This window comes from Littorina saxatilis, linkage group LG17 (genome assembly GCF_037325665.1).
Source record: "Littorina saxatilis isolate snail1 linkage group LG17, US_GU_Lsax_2.0, whole genome shotgun sequence".
NCBI classification, from domain to species: domain Eukaryota; kingdom Metazoa; phylum Mollusca; class Gastropoda; order Littorinimorpha; family Littorinidae; genus Littorina; species Littorina saxatilis.
In genome coordinates this window covers 17,485,205-17,501,696 of record NC_090261.1, presented here as the reverse complement: position 1 = coordinate 17,501,696, position 16,492 = coordinate 17,485,205, and the positions used below count along the sequence as shown (strand labels likewise).

The 16,492-nt window shown below is 42.1% G+C and overlaps 1 protein-coding gene across 1 annotated transcript in view; it reads right to left on the bottom strand.

Annotated features, from left to right (window-relative positions):
- The window catches only part of LOC138952785 (apoptosis-resistant E3 ubiquitin protein ligase 1-like), a 105,635-nt gene that overhangs the window by 50,393 nt on the left and 38,750 nt on the right, over positions 1–16,492 (bottom strand). The window lies entirely within an intron of this gene.

Here is a 16,492-nt window from a genome sequence, read left to right as displayed (position 1 = left end):
CATTAAACGGATTTGCCTCATTTCTGAGCACATGTCTGAGCATTATATATAGGTTACACACTCAGAGTTCTAAATATCGTGCATATTTTCCCAAGGGTCGATTTTCAGGTATTATCGAGCCTCTGGCTAGGTAATACCTGGAAATCTACCCGAGGGAAAATATGCACGATATTTAGGACGAGGTTTGTAAGCTTTTTATCCCATTACTCTGACGTTTTCATTAAAAAACACCACTTTTTGACACAAACTCTGCGAGTGCCTGTTTTCTGCTGGCCAAACCTTCAGCAACTGCAAATCGTGTCATCAAATTCATGTTCGAAACAAGTCCCCTTTTGTCTTTTTGGTAAACGCACCATAAAACGTCTGCTTTTGTATTTAGTCATCAATACTGCTTAAGAAAACGAATTACAGAGATTGCGCAGTTCAATGCATTTGAAACTGTGCAGTTACCGGCCGGTTTCAGTCGGTGACACAAGTCGGTTGTCAGAGGCATTCGCCAAAAGACTGCGAGTATGTGATTTTACAAGCGATGAGGATGATTGTTGAATTTGTGCTTATTCGAGCTGTTGTGCTTCAGTGTTCAAATTTGGATTACTTACTTCTTCAATGTCATTTAGGTGAGCCTTACTTTGATGTCTGGCTTTCAGTCTTAGGCCAGTAAGTTATCTGTACTGTACTGCGGTAAGCTTAGTTTTGTTCTGCTGGTCTATTCAATGTAGGTCAAAACTTGTAAATCTATCTGCCTGCATGACCTGAACCTAGACACCGTTGTTTACTTTAAAATTGAAAATAACACATGCAAGATCCGACCTTCTTTGCCACCTTTTATTTTAACCGTATCTCCAACTTTGTAAGTGGCAATTTCCATGTTGCTGGTCAACTTGATCAGTAAGCCTAGCCGGGTGATTAACTGACTGTAGCAAACGACAGATCTGCAGCAGACGACAGATCTGCAGCAGATGACAGATGGGACAGCCTTGTTCTGTTGAACCAGATTTAGCAATCAATGCTCTAAAAGCGATAGCAAATGAACAAAACTGTAAGCATACTGTTTTAGTTTAATTCTTATTTCGTCGCTCAGGATTTTGAATCAGGATTTTGTTGTCGGGATTGATCTAAGCGGTTGCCTATGAAGAGTACTAGAGTTGTGCGCCTTGAATCACTGTCTGTCTCTATCGCTCTCTCTCTCTCTCACCGCTTCGGCCAACTCATAATCTTCACTCAGCTCTTTTCACCCCAGCAGATTATGTGTATTCTTTGTTGTTTTCTTTATTTCTTCAATGTTAAAATGTATGTAGAACGTGAGTTCGACTTTTATACCGCAGAATATTTCAATCATTTTGCTAAAGAAAGTAGTCTCCGAGTTAACGATAAATATGCAGATGACCTCTATAAATTATTCAATTGTACTCTGAGATCAAAGACAATGACCAATGACAGGTGAGATCGAGACTCGGTTGTGATGGATTATCCATATGGTTGTGATGGATTATCCAGAATAATCACCTCCTCAGCTATTTTACAGAGACAAAGAGGCAGGTCATGGGATAAGTATACATACTTTTGGATTCAGGTAATAATAAAGAATGCAATGCCATCATTTTTTTAATCTGTTAATGCAATTTCAATTTCAGGTTAGAATTTTCATGAACAAATTAGTTATAATTACTTCTTAAGCTTCCAGGCTGAAATACAATTCCATTGTCCCGACAGGTTCAAAGATTGCTCGACAAATATTTCAACAAATTTGATTAAATAATGTGGTAGCCACAGTGCAGCGGATATGACATCATCAAAGGCATTTATCAAAAAAATGAAAGAAAAATAACAACGTGTGGGATATCAACTGGAAGAATTCGTATGTAAAGTTTGACAGAGATCTGTCCAGCAGTTTTCTGGTAACTTCCCTACACACACAACCACACCTGCTGTCCATTCCAAGTCTACCGCAGTACGTTTAGTAAAATATTCACCAAATGTAAAAAGTGAAACATTCAATCAAACATACCCATCACGCATGCATTCCTCTCAGTTTATCTTTGTACCTGGGACTTCATGAGAAGTACATCAATAATAACTAAGTGTACTACAGAATCTTTTACTAAAATACAGTTTTGCGCTACACTTAACCATCCTCTCTCAATAAAAACTTATAAGAAATTGAACGCTCCCAGGAGAAATTCACTTGATTCGGTATTTAGAGTACCTGCCAATGTGACAAGCAGGTTACAACTAAGTGTACTACAGAATCTTTCGCTAAAAGACACTTTTGCGCTACACTTAACCTACATCCTGCATCAATTGGAGGCAAAAGAAACTGAACAGCCCAAAGAGTGTTGGCTTAATTCGATCTTTTCCCCGCACTAGCGCCACCTTGTTCCAACACTAACGCCTTCTTCAGGCTTGCAACCCACAGTTAATTGTGTTGTGTGAAATAATGGCGGCACTAACGCCATCAGAGATGACTGCATGAAAACAGCGTAACAAGGCTGGCAATGATGGAGGATAAGGCATAGAAGGAAACTAGGGCATGTTTACAAGTGTATGTTGTTGTATGTGTGCGAATGTGCATGAGTGTGTGATGCATGTGTGGGAGAAATGAAAAGAGAGAAATGTCACTAAGTGCATCCATGTTGAATTTTTGTTATTGACCCAACAGTATGATGTGTGTCTCAGTGCCAATGAATTCCAAAAATGTCCAGGAGTCAAGCCCAGATATGCACACAAATCAACCAAATGGATCCATTAAGTTGAGTTGTTGGACAGCTATTACAAGCAAGGTTATTAGAAAATACCAGAACTTTCCATATGACCCCAATCCCTCATTTAGTAAAGTATACAACAAGGACCAATCTGTTTGTGTGTGTGAAAACTGAGGCATTACACTGCAATGAAAGAGAAAAACAGGCTTCAGCATGGCATGAAATTGGTGTGTACTTTAGTGTGGAATAAAATTGCCTTCAGAATCACAGAGTATGAACTGACCCCAAAAAGGCCATGGGTGGGCAAAAAACACCACCACACACACACACACACACACAAACACTGAGTGGCACAGAGGCAGATAAAACTCTGAAGCCTTGTTCAATGGTGCTTCATACAGAAACATGGACACCCCAACATAGGAGATGAGCCTTGGTGGTCCTCCAACATTCACTAACAAGCCGTCACTCAGCAGCAATTCCTGACCAAAGCATTCCACTGGGGCCCTCATCGTGGCTGCGAGAGCCTCCATTACAGTGTGGGTCATGCTATAGTTTGTGGGTTAAAGGCTGACATGGGGTTTTAAAGGTGCCAGTGCTTCAGCCGCAGCAGGTTTTCAAACTGCTCTGGCATTTAATGGTCCATAGATCTTGCTACAATATCTCTGAATGGTCAAAGATACCTTCATTTCTCCCTGTGTAAGCCACAGATCTGCCAAGGCTTTTTGCACTGGATATGAATGTATGTCACACGCTTTCCTTCTTTCCCACTACTAAAGCAAACGTGTGCAAGATTGTATGCTACATGCTTTAGAGCATGGCAAGAACGGAGTCAAACTCGCAATCGTCCCCCCAAAAGCCCAGAAGTGCACACATGGCTTTCATTTCTCCGGCTTTTATCATTTTTTCTCTTCAAAAATTCGACAACACCGAGAATACTGCAAACGACATCCCACCCGACAGTACTGTTTTTATACGCGAGTTTGAGCTGCCATTGGAAATCGGCTCGCTCATGGGGCCTGTCAGTTTGAATTATGAAGGACAGAGTTGTGAACAAATAAGACAAACAAACCAAAAAGAACAAACATTTCGCGCATGCAGACACAGAAAGACGTCATAAAGAATGTGATGCTTCAAAAGATACAGACTTTAACGGTGACTGAGACGTTATTCACACATACCGAGACGTCATTCTTAGTTGTTCGGTCACTTCCGTCAAATAAGTAGATCTCTCTACAATCATGGCTGGTGTGGGCCCTGTCAAAGCGTGAGTATGCAAAACAACGTGTTTGTTCTCTCCTCTGTTGAAGCTGTGAGACATAAATGCTATTCAGACTTGGTCGTGTGACAGAGTTTTCTTCCACACTCGAATAGCTGATGTCTAAAATAATTATTAGCCAAATAAGAATATTAAATATAACTTGCTAAAATAATATATCAGAATGGGGAACTTAAGTTTAGGTAGGAGGGCGGTGTATGTGATTTAGCCTTGTTTGAATAGAGCTATGTGATAGATGTTGTAGGCGCTTTGGTTGTTGGGCGTGGGGGGGGGGGGGGGGGGGTCGGTGGGAGAGAGGGTTGAGGGGTGGGAAGGAGGAGAGGGGATGAAGTTTTCAAAACAGATGTCCTATTTCAGCCTTATGTATGGAGAGACACAGAGTGTATGCTGGTTTCCATTGAAGCGTGCAATGTTTATCTAAAAACTCATGGGGTTTCAGTTTGTGTTCGTTGACAAGGGTGTGTAGGTTGCGGAAATCTTGTTGGAGTGATTGGCAGCGGTCAAAGAGGTGTAAAAAAGATATTAGCTTTCCACATTCACAGAGACGGGGAAAGAACTTGTGAGCGCATCCATGCATCCGTGCGAATTCTGCGAAGTATTTTAACCTTTGCCGGATGCCGCTTTTGACTACACACGCCCGACGATGCGGGTTTGTCTGAACCCATACATTTGAAAGAGGGTTTTTACCGTTTATTTCTCTAACGACGATGCGGGTTTGTCTGAACCCATACATTTGAAAGAGGGTTTTTACCGTTTATTTCTCTAACGACGGGGTGGGTTCATGGAAACCCACAGCGCTACTTCAGTGGGTGCATCGAGTTTCTCCCTTCACCGACTTCTTGCAGGGGAGGGAGAGGGGGAGGGAGAGGGGGAGAAAGAGACTGAGAGAGACTGAGAGAGACTGAGAGACTAAGAAAGAGAGAGAGAGAGAGAGAGAGAGAGACTAAGAAAGAGAGAGAGAGAGACTAAGAAAGAGAGAGAGAGAGACTAAGAAAGAGAGAGACTAAGAAAGAGAGAGAGAAAGAGAGAGAGAGACTAAGAAAGAGAGAGAGAGAGAGAGACTAAGAAAGAGAGAGAGACTAAGAAAGAGAGAGAGAGACTAAGAAAGACTAAGAAAGAGAGAGAGAGAGACTAAGAAAGAGAGAGAGAGACTAAGAAAGAGAGAGAGAGACTAAGAAAGAGAGAGAGAGAGACTAAGAAAGAGAGAGAGAGAGAGAGAGAGAGACTAAGAAAGATAGAGAGATAGACAAATAAAGAGAGAGAGAGAGACAAATAAAGAGAGAGAGAGACTAAAAAAGAGAGAGAGAGACTAAGAAAGAGAGAGAGAGACTAAGAAAGAGAGAGAGAGACTAAGAAAGAGAGAGAGAGAGAGAGAGACTAAGAGAGAGAGAGAGATAGAGAGAGAGAGACTGAGAGAGAGAGAGAGACTAAGAGAGAGAGAGAGAGAGACTAAGAGAGAGAGAGAGACTAAGAAAGAGAGAGAGAGAGACTAAGAAAGAGAGAGAGAGAGAGACTAAGAAAGAGAGAGAGAGAGAGACTAAGAAAGAGAGAGAGAGAGACTAAGAAAGAGAGAGAGAGAGAGAGACAAAGAAAGAGAGAGAGAGAGAGACTAAGAAAGAGAGAGAGAGAGACTAAGAAAGAGAGAGAGAGACTAAGAAAGAGAGAGAGACTAAGAAAGAGAGAGAGAGAGAGACTAAGAAAGAGAGAGAGACTAAGAAAGAGAGAGAGAGAGACTAAGAAAGAGAGAGAGAGAGAGACTATAAGAAAGAGAGAGAGAGAGAAAGACTAAGAAAGAGAGAGAGAGACTAAGAAAGAGAGAGAGAGAGAGACTAAGAAAGAGAGAGAGAGAGAGACTAAGAAAGAGAGAGAGAGAGAGACTAAGAAAGAGAGAGAGACTAAGAAAGAGAGAGAGAGAGAGACTAAGAAAGAGAGAGAGAGAGACTAAGAAAGAGAGAGAGAGAGAGACTAAGAAAGAGAGAGAGAGAGAGACTAAGAAAGAGAGAGAGAGACTAAGAAAGAGAAAGAGAGAGAGACTAAGAAAGAGAGAGAGACTAAGAAAGAGAGAGAGAGAGACTAAGAAAGAGAGAGAGAGAGACTAAGAGAGAGAGAGAGACTAAGAAAGAGAGAGAGAGACTAAGAAAGAGAGAGAGAGAGACTAAGAAAGAGAGAGAGAGAGACTAAGAAAGAGAGAGAGAGACTAAGAAAGAGAGAGAGAGACTAAGAAAAAGAGAGAGAGCGACTAAGAAAGAGAGAGAGAGAGAGACTAAGAGAGAGAGAGACTAAGAAAGAGAGAGAGGGAGAGACTAAGAAAGAGAGAGAGAGAGACTAAGAAAGAGAGAGAGAGAGACTAAGAAAGAGAGAGAGAGAGACAAAGAAAGAGAGAGAGAGACTAAGAAAGAGAGAGAGAGACTAAGAAAGAGAGAGAGAGAGACTAAGAAAGAGAGAGAGAGACTAAGAAAGAGAGAGAGAGAGACTAAGAAAGAGAGAGAGAGAGAGAGACTAAGAAAGAGAGAGAGAGAGAGAGAGACACTAAGAAAGAGAGAGAGAGACTAAGAAAGAGAAAGAGAGAGAGACTAAGAAAGAGAGAGAGAGAGACTAAGAAAGAGAGAGAGAGAGAGACTAAGAAAGAGAGAGAGACTAAGAAAGAGAGAGAGAGAGACTAAGAAAGAGAGAGAGAGAGAGACTAAGAAAGAGAGAGAGAGAGACTAAGAAAGAGAGAGAGAGAGAGACTAAGAAAGAGAGAGAGACTAAGAAAGAGAGACAGAGAGAGAGACTAAGAGAGAGAGACAGAGAGAGAGACTAAGAGAGAGAGAGAGAGAGAGACAGAGAGAGAGAGACAGAGAGAGAGAGAGAGACAGAGAGAGAGAGAGACAGACAGAGAGAGAGAGAGACACAGAGAGAGAGACAGAGAGAGAGAGAGACAGAGACAGACAGTCAGATAGACAGACAGTCAGATAGACGGATAGACGGATAGACAGATAGACAGACAGACAGAGCAACTGACAACAGACATACAGACAGAGAGATACGGACAGACAGACAGAGAGACAGACAGTCTCTTTGAGACAAACAGGCAGACAGACACTGTTCCGCCGCTTTGGTAATTGTGGGTGTAGCAGAACCCGCGCCGTCGGCAGAGGGATAGTTACAATCACTACTACTCTTTAAAAGTATGGGTTTGTGTGAACCCGCGCCATCGGTAGTGTTTATGTAAATTATCATAATCAATTAATTTTAATGTTTTGTCATGTACACACTAAAAATTTGCAGACAGAGAGCAAATTAGGTGTGTGAGAGATACTTAAAATTTCAAAACGATACCTTTAATGGTTCCAGAGTTACAATGATTTTAGTGTGTCTCTGGGTACATGTGAACCCAGGAAGCACGGCAAAGGTTAGGGAGGGGGGTGGGGAGTGTAGGCCTGTTTTGTTTTGTTTGTCGGGGCAGAATAAGCCAACCATGGGCATCGCCTTCTGTTTTTACACCCCCGGTATAGGGGTGTGTATAGGTTTCGGTTGATGTGTTTGTTTATTTGTTTGTGTGTTTGTGTTCGCATATAGATCTCAAGAATGAACGGACCGATCGTCACCAAACTTGGTGAACAGGTTCTATACATTCCTGAGACGGTCCTTACAAAAATTGGGACCAGTCAAACACACGGTTAGGGAGTTATTGGTGGATTAAGATTCTACAAGGACTTATAGAGAAACATATTCATGGTCAAAGGGAAAGAACCTTCTCAGTTGGTGGCAGTGAGAATGGGTGCAGTGAGAATGGTTATTTCCCTTTGACCAACGGGGGTGTTTTTTCTACCTCGAAGGAATTTCTTGTTAATTCTGTTTCCCAGTGACGCCACGCAACTTTGGCCATTTTGTGTTTTGCTTCCGTCTTTGTTAATTTGAGGTCATGAAATTCTGCTTGATCTGTGACAGATTCTTTTGCTGCTCTGTCAGCCATATCATTGCCTCTGATCCCCGTGTGTGAGGGGATGTACATAAGGGTCAATTCTGTTCCAGAGGCAATGATCTGGTGACAGAGGAACAGTATTTCCGTCTGAAGCTCTTCCCGGTTTCTGGAACCATTTTGGAGAGCAGTCAGAGCTGATTTTGAGTCGGAGAGGATCACGACTCTTGTTGGGGGTTGAGGGAGGTCATTGATATAGTGGCATGCTCTTAAGATGGCGTACATTTCTGCAGTGAAAATGGACACATCCTGGTTGAGTTTGAATTTTTTAGTTATTTTGAGGTCAGGGATGACAAAAGCACAGCCGGCTTGGCCATCATTTTGTTTTGAGCCGTCAGTAAATATTTGTAGGTGATCTTTGTAACTGTTTGAGATTATTTCTCTTACTATTGATGAGACAAGCACAGCTCAGGGTTATCTTTCTTTGTTATACCCAGATCATGATCAGGGATGATAATGGGGGACTCCATGAACCAAAAGGGGAAGGGGTTAATGGGAATTTGGGCCATCCTACCTGGGTTCACCCCACTTTCTTGTAATATCGGTTGAACATAGTCTGCTAGTGGGATTGTTGCTTCGTATATTGTGGGTGTTTTTCTTTTTAGGTTTTGGTAAGGGGCCGAGGTTATCGTGTCGAACTCAGCAGTGAGCTCTTCGTTCACAGCATTATCAACTGTACTGGCTCTTGTTACATACTGCGCCGACTTTAGCCTTCTTTCTTCATCGAGGGGCAGCCAGCCAGCCTCTTGATACACTAGTTTGTTTATGGAGTGTTTTGGGAGATCAAAGATGATTTTGAGGGCAGCCATTTCGGCTCTTTCCAATAGTTTTAGATTCGATTTTGATGCAGCAAAAAATGCTTCTTGACCATATGTTAAACGGGATCTACACAGCTCCCACTCTCCCTCACTAATGCCTACCCCAAGCCGTGACAACTGATGCTTGGAAATTGTGTGGAAGAGTACACCACTCTATTTCTCTCCAATGCTCTTCCTGCTGACATGCAGTGACACCGGACACCCCACAGAGTTTAGCCAGCTAACCCTCCACCCCCCCCCCCCTTCCTCTCTCTCACTCCCTCCAGCCATGTGAGGCCAGCTGCACTGTTCACTCAGAGCAAAACCAGTTGACTGTGTCGTAACTTTTGACAAAGCAAGACAACTGAAGGGTTCATAGATTAGGCAACCGACTCACTGGTCAAGGCTGAGGGGAAACAAGAGTATCTTGTCAATGAAAGAGGTTACACACAGACACACGATGCTGAGAACTGTGGCCGGTTTTTCACTCACTTTCGCTCAGGACCTTCATCGACTGTGGTTTCTGTTGTTTACGTCCAACAGACAAGAATAAAGAGCTCAGTGCAGTTTCATGTTGGCATCTTCGCATGTACTCCACTCCTGACCAAAACTACCCCCCCTCCTGATGGGTACACGTGCACTCAAGTTATCAGTGACTGTCATCACGCCATTGCGGCTGTGATCTTTGTACCAAGAGCCGGACTGCTCTGTTATCGATTTTGTTGTGGTGAAAATTTGAGGATGGTCTGTCCGTACATTGGAGGTATGACCTGCTGTTGGGACCGAAAATGAGTGTCCGTGTCCACGTTTTGCAGGTGTCCGTTTAAGGGGGGGCAAATATAGAAGGAAAACACTCCGTGCCGAGCAAATGTGTCCGTACATGTCAGGTGTCCGCTCACGCCGGGGGCCGTACATTGCAGGGACTGCTGTAACACTTTGTTTTACTTTTTTTTTCTATACATTTTTTCCCCATAGTTCATTCATCATCTGACATAACTTTTTAGCGAAATCTAACCATAAGATTACTGAAAAAAAGCAAAAAAATAGACGACCACCTTTAAATTTCATATAAGAGACTTTCATCTAAGAGGCATAATATGTAGGTTTCATATAAGAGACTTTCATCTAAGAGGCATAATATGTAGGTTTCATATAAGAGACTTTCATCTAAGAGGCATAATATGTAGGTTTCATATAAGAGACCTATAGGATTCATGTAGGAGACCTATGAAGGTCAGATTAAAGGTTTCATATAGGATTCCTACAGGTTTTTACCTCATTTACATTACAAATTTCTACAATATGCCACATATATGATTCTGTCATATAAGAATCTTATATTAAATGGGGTCCAATTTCTTATTTCGTTTTGTACAGGTGATCCCTCTGCCATGTAAAAGCACATCCTGAACTCAGGTCAAAAATGAGTTACTTCCCTTCGGGTCTCATTCTATCCCTGACAGGATGCCTTGGTTTTTCTTCTCTGGAGAGGAAATCGATTTTTTACATATTTAGATCTTTTCGTAATGTGTTATGGATATAAGCAGATTCGCGATCGTCGATAATGATTTTTCATGGTGTTGTGTAATTTTTAAATTACAAAGGAATTGATATGTAAGACAGTTTCAAGCGAGCTATCTTTCGCGGATGTATATACTGTGCAAACAACTCTAAAGTGTCACGTGATAATCAACTTTGGCTTCGGTGCGCGCCGGTGCAGACGATTTTTTCTGTAACCAGTTGAGAGTGATGCAACCATATATCACGGTCTCCTTTCCGACAGCAATCTCAAAATTTCGACTTGTTTTGACCTTAGAACGATGTCTTTATCATAACTGTGAGGAACAGAATGGAGATCACTGTCGAAGTCGGCCAATCTGCAATCATTTTCGTCTCGCGAACACTGATCTCAAATTTAGATCAGTGCTCGCAAAAACATAGGGGAGATAACTCTGTATTCTTGTTTTGATAGATTCGCGCAATAATTTAGCATGCTGTCAGAGAGAAACTGGCGATAGCGGTGGAGCGATGATTATCAGAATGGTAAAAGCATGGACTGACCTTTCAGAATATATATATAGTTTGTCATGGCAACAAGGAAGGCATCTTGAAAATAGCATCTGATTAAAGAGCTATCGCCCTAAAAATGTTGAATGAAGAAAAGCTTCACAGCGCAACCTCATGCCGCACCTTCAGCTTCATTTAATTTTAATTTCATTACTTCATTATAATTATTATAATCCCATTGCTAAGAAATTCAGGTGGCATCCTCCCAGTGAAAATCTAGCAGCAACAACAGTTTTGAAAGTTGACCCAAGTCCCTCCTAGATTTGAACTTGGAAAATGTTAGTAAATTTGGTAGACAGGTTTGTCTGTCTTGACCTTGGGATGCCTCTCAACACCAAGATATCTTCTGTGATTTTGTGACTCCTTTCTCTTTTCCTTTCAATGAATATTCATGATAAATCATCTGTCGATGCTGCAAGGGCAGTCAGTCCAGTGCTGACACACACACTGCTTCTTTACAGTTTTTGCAATCCCAACACACATCATCTTACTCAACTACATGGATTCTAGAGACTCGAGAACTGGACCAATTCATCATACACTCTCACACAATGTTAAAATACATTATTACAAAACAATATTCTAATCTCACAACTCTAAGGACACTGGTGCATTTGACCCAGAAACAGCACCCCCCCCCCCCCCCCCCTTCAAAGAGACCATGACCATGTTCTTAATATTACATATGATGCAAGCCACTTTTTTTTAGATCTAATTCTTACTTATAACTCCTGTTCAGATAGACAACAAACATGAAAAAAAAATCAGTTCTAACATCACATATTTGTACTTACCTGTCAATGTGAATTCTGTTCAGTGGTTATCCAGATACAAAAATGCTCTTTCACATCGGAAGACATGTGACACTGTATCCTTCGGACTACTCATATACAGATGATACTTCAGTTTGTGGGAGCCAGTAGAATCACAGCACTTTCTCCCTTCTTTCTGCTACATGTAAATCCCCCCAAAATGACAGAAGACATGATGGCCACTATACTACCACCCCTTGAATCTGAAATATCTAGCAAAAGATGGTGACAAGCCCTGATTTTGTCTTTGAATATCGATTGTAGAAGAAAGAATCACCCAGGAAATTTTAGGCGAAAGAAATACAATAAAGTGACAACAGTTGCTTTGATATTAAATGCTGGTGTAATGATCACAGTACATGTAAATGTATCACTAGGTTTAACCAAGTGGTTGGTGTCAACAATGTCAAACATACACTCACAAGGAAAAGATAATCTCCTAATGTCATTTCCATTTCAACATATATTCAGATTTCAAAATCGATTACTCAGTTAGACATGCTCCACGCAATCATAAACTGTACAGGACGCCAGTTAATGATCTTCCAGAAAATCAATCATATGTTCCCACAAAGCACATTAACACACATCAGCACCAACATTCACACCCCAAGAAATCCCAATTTCTTCCTTGAATATTGATTTTAAATAAAAGAAAGCTTTCTAACGTGCACCAGAATATTAACTTCAATCCTGAACATTAAATTGCAAAGCGAAGAAACGTCCAAGCCAAGCAATATATTACGTAACATACACAGCACAGAGTGATGTTGCAGCCAAACAGGTAGACACCAAACGTTTCACAGGGTGACACTATAATACTGTACTTCACAGTACTCCCTGACCTAGTACCACAGTTTCTCAACCACATAGCAAAGCAAATACTGGGTGAATGGAGAATTTGGCAGCAATGGCGGTGCCCTAAAAGACACTACATTTTTCATGAAAAGAGATCCAAAAGCGAACACGATGGCACTGAAACAGCGGCACCCTGGGCCTCATAGAGGAAGACGAATCGGAAACGGTCCGCTCGCCGAGGTCGAAGCGGAGACGCAGCAGCATCACTTAGCGTGGCACAGCATCCAGCCCAGTGTCTCCTGAGCCCCCAACCCTCCTCGCTTTACGCCTTTTTCACACTTTGCTATCTCCATCTTCCAGCACCATCCCTGCTCTCTCTGCTCTGTGGTTATGATGTCCTCAGACTCTCTCGCTTATTCCCTGCTTTTCCTCTTCCTCATCTCTCACTTCCATCATAATCCAATTCCTCCACCTTGTCCTCTCTTTCTATTTCTAACTTCCATGCCTTTTCTCACTCACACTTTCTCTTTTCTCTCTCTTTCATGCTGCTTTTTCCAGCTACCCCCCCCCCCCCCCCCTTTTTTTTCAATCATCCCGCTTTATTCCTTCTCTGTTCCCCTTCCATTTAGATTGTCGTCACTGATCTCAATAGGCTTCTCTCAACTTTTTCCCACCCCTATTTTCTTCTGCTCTCTCTCTCTCTTCCCTTCCTATATCTCTTTCCTTCTTTTCACTTATTTTCTCCTGCTCTTTGGCCCTCCTCCTTACACCCGGGGCACTCCCTCCCCCCTTTTCTCCTATGGTTATATCTCTCTACTCCCCTTCCCTATCTGATCTCTTTTTATCTCTGCACAATCTTCTCCTGCATATAAACTGCTCTCCCCCTTCCCCAACCAGTCTTCTCCTCCTTCTGTCTTCCCCCTTCTACCTCCTCCACCCCTCCCTCCCATTCCCCTCTTGTTTCCTCATATTCTGACTCAGGCGGCAAGCAATCGCTGGCCCAGCAAGCCTGAGAACACTTCGTTCAAACCAGAGTCATCCGCATTTTGCAGATATTGATTCCCCCGTCTCTGCTGGCTTATCGGGGGGGGGGGGGGGGGGGGGGGAGGAGGACAAACGTGCCAGGCTGCCATTTTGGAGGCTACGCCGCAGGGCCATAATCTCTAATTTGCTCCCCCCCAGCATACACTTTGTGTCGTGATCTGATCCATACTCAGGGGCGTCCTTTCACCCCTTGTGCCCCAGCGGTTGGAAACGTGCGTGCATGCTTAACTGGTGTGGACATCACAGAACTACCGATAGAGCTATCCATTGGGCAGGGGATCACAGAATAGAAAAGGGAATCCGGAAAACACAAAATGTCCATTCACTCTGGATCGAGTGGTCAAGAAAGCCTGGGGGGCAGCAGCACCATTCAAACGACATATTTAAGACTTCAAAATCAAACATGCAGATAGCTTTTCAATTCTCAGCCATGGGATTCCTTCTGACATGTAGTGGTACCAGTAAGAGAGTGGTATGATGAGAGAAAACCTCTGAATGAAGGCCACATACCTTTGTCCTTTGACCTGTTAGACAGGTACAACTCACAGAGTTTGCATCTTGATGTGTAATTTGTCACTTCTGAGTTCATGAACTCACAGAAGTTGTTCAATAAGCTGATTTCCATGAAACTTGAAGAAAGGTTCAATGATCGGACGACTAAGTAACACGAAAATGAACCAACAAAATAGCTGCACATATTCAGGGTAAAGAACAGTCGATTCTCCTTGTTACCTACAGTTGAAACAACTTCATCAATACTTTTATGTGGTTCAGTTAAATGTTAATAAATAACATTGAGCAGCAGATGTCTCAATCAGAAAGATGGTTAACCTTGTGTCGTGGCACAGCTCTCACCATTTTACAATGTATGCTGCCGTTAATGAAACATTAGACATTACCTGGCATCTAATCTTAACTAGAAGCAAAGTCAACAGTATGGCGGGAACTGTTCTGAACACAGATTCTCATAACTTCATGCTCTCAGTACTGATTTTAATGACAGTGAAAAAAATTGTCTCCTTCTAGCAGTAGCTTGCACTTTGGATAAGAAGATCGGAGGTTGTATATAGAACTCCATGAGATTTAGAGAGAAAAAACTTTTTGTGACCATGAAAGAGACATGTTCTTGCCCCATGGAAAAGGCAAAACTTTGAACTTATCTATTGAATTTTGTTAATCACTTTTCAAAGTTTTTTTTATGTCCCTTCAACCGATATGACTGCGGGACTGTTCTAAAATGGCAGTAATAAACTATCAGTTAATACCATGCCTTCCACTCAATGCCATCATGAAACCACCCTGTACTCATCACAAACGATGGGCATAATAAAAGACTCACTGTGAGGCGGGGAAATGGAAGGAGGAGCACTGATAGGATGAAATCACTGCAGAAACAACTATTATCATACCCCAGTCTCCTGCACGTTTCCACTAACATCTCATTATCCCTGGGGGATAAAAACAAAAAGATGAGGTCAAAGCGTGGGATCAATATCCGCAACTGATGCATGCAAAACAAGCCACCACCTCATCAGATTTCTCTCACAAACCTTCACTTCTGCCATTTACTCAGAAAAGCCGACTTTATCTCATTTCAGGGTCATTCTCAGATTACTGTCCCAGAGGGGGGTGACCAGTACTTCATGAAAGGAATACAACCATCATTTTCCATCAAATCAACTATATGCTGTATCTGTATTGTGTCTCAGGGAATACATTTATATGTTTTCAACCCCAATTTGACTACTTTTTCTTTGCTAATTTGTTTGACATTTTAGTTTGCTAAAAATCGGCTAATTGAAGCTGCCATTTTGTGACATTCCTCTCTTGACGAAAAATAGACGTTTAATTTCCAGTAAACTAAGAGTGAAGAGTGCAAACAAAGTGTACAGGTGCAAAGAGATTATGTGCATGTTTATACCGCAACACGGTGGCCTAGTGGTAAGGCGTCCGCCCAGTGAGCGGGAGGTCGTGGGTTCGAACCCCGGCCAGGTCATACCTAAGACTGTAAAATTGGCAATCTAGTGGCTGCTCATCCTGGTGTCTGGCATTATGGGGTTAGTGCTAGGACTGGTTGGTCCGGTGTCAGAATAATGTGACTGGGTGAGACATGAAGCCTGTGCTGCGACTTCTGTCTTGTGTGTGGCGCACGTTAAATGTCAAAGCAGCACCGCCCTGATATCACCCTTCGTGGTGGACTGGGCGTTAAGCAAACAAACAAACAAAATGTGCATGTTTATGACCACAATATCCGTGTAAATTTTTTGTTGTTGTTTATGCAGTAATTTGACCGGGCCCAAAATGCTGTTCGGTCGAGGCATCGTGTCACAAATTATCCAGCACAGATAACCACTCATGGGCACACAATAACAATGTGTTGGATCTACCTTGCAGGGACACTTTATTTGTACACATTACTGCTACACAAACACAGCTTTTGTTACTAAATATATAGTTTTGTTTGCCGGTAATTCCAACATGAATCTCAGAGGAGGTCTTAAATTGGTGTCACACATTTTGGCCTTGACCGAACAAGACGTTTTTGCATTTAATTAAATAATGAACAATATTTTTTTTAAAATACTTGAACACAATTTCATCCTGTCATGAGCCTGGAACCAGAAATGCTCAAAACAGTAGAAATGGTTGGTTATTGAGCGCGAGACTTGCAGTTTAACTTCCGTGTCTGTCAAATTGTCAATGCCTCGACCGAACATGGTTTTGGACGGTTACGTACTTTGCCGCTCCATATAAGGGTAACCAACAACTTTCTTTGAGCTTTTTGTCCACTTATAAATTTATCACACCCTATTATATTGCACATGCAGTTTTCAACGGTTTTCTTGGCACTTTATTTTTCAATGACTCTGTGAGAATGTCACGCTTTTGGACCATGACTCTGAGAATGACCCTTCATCCAAAAGCTTCAACGTCACTCTGTGCAGATGAAAAATAGCCTGAGCTGAGGGAGAGAAAGACCAAGAAAAAGAATAAATTGGTAACCCCAGGCAAAAGAATTGAGAAAATTA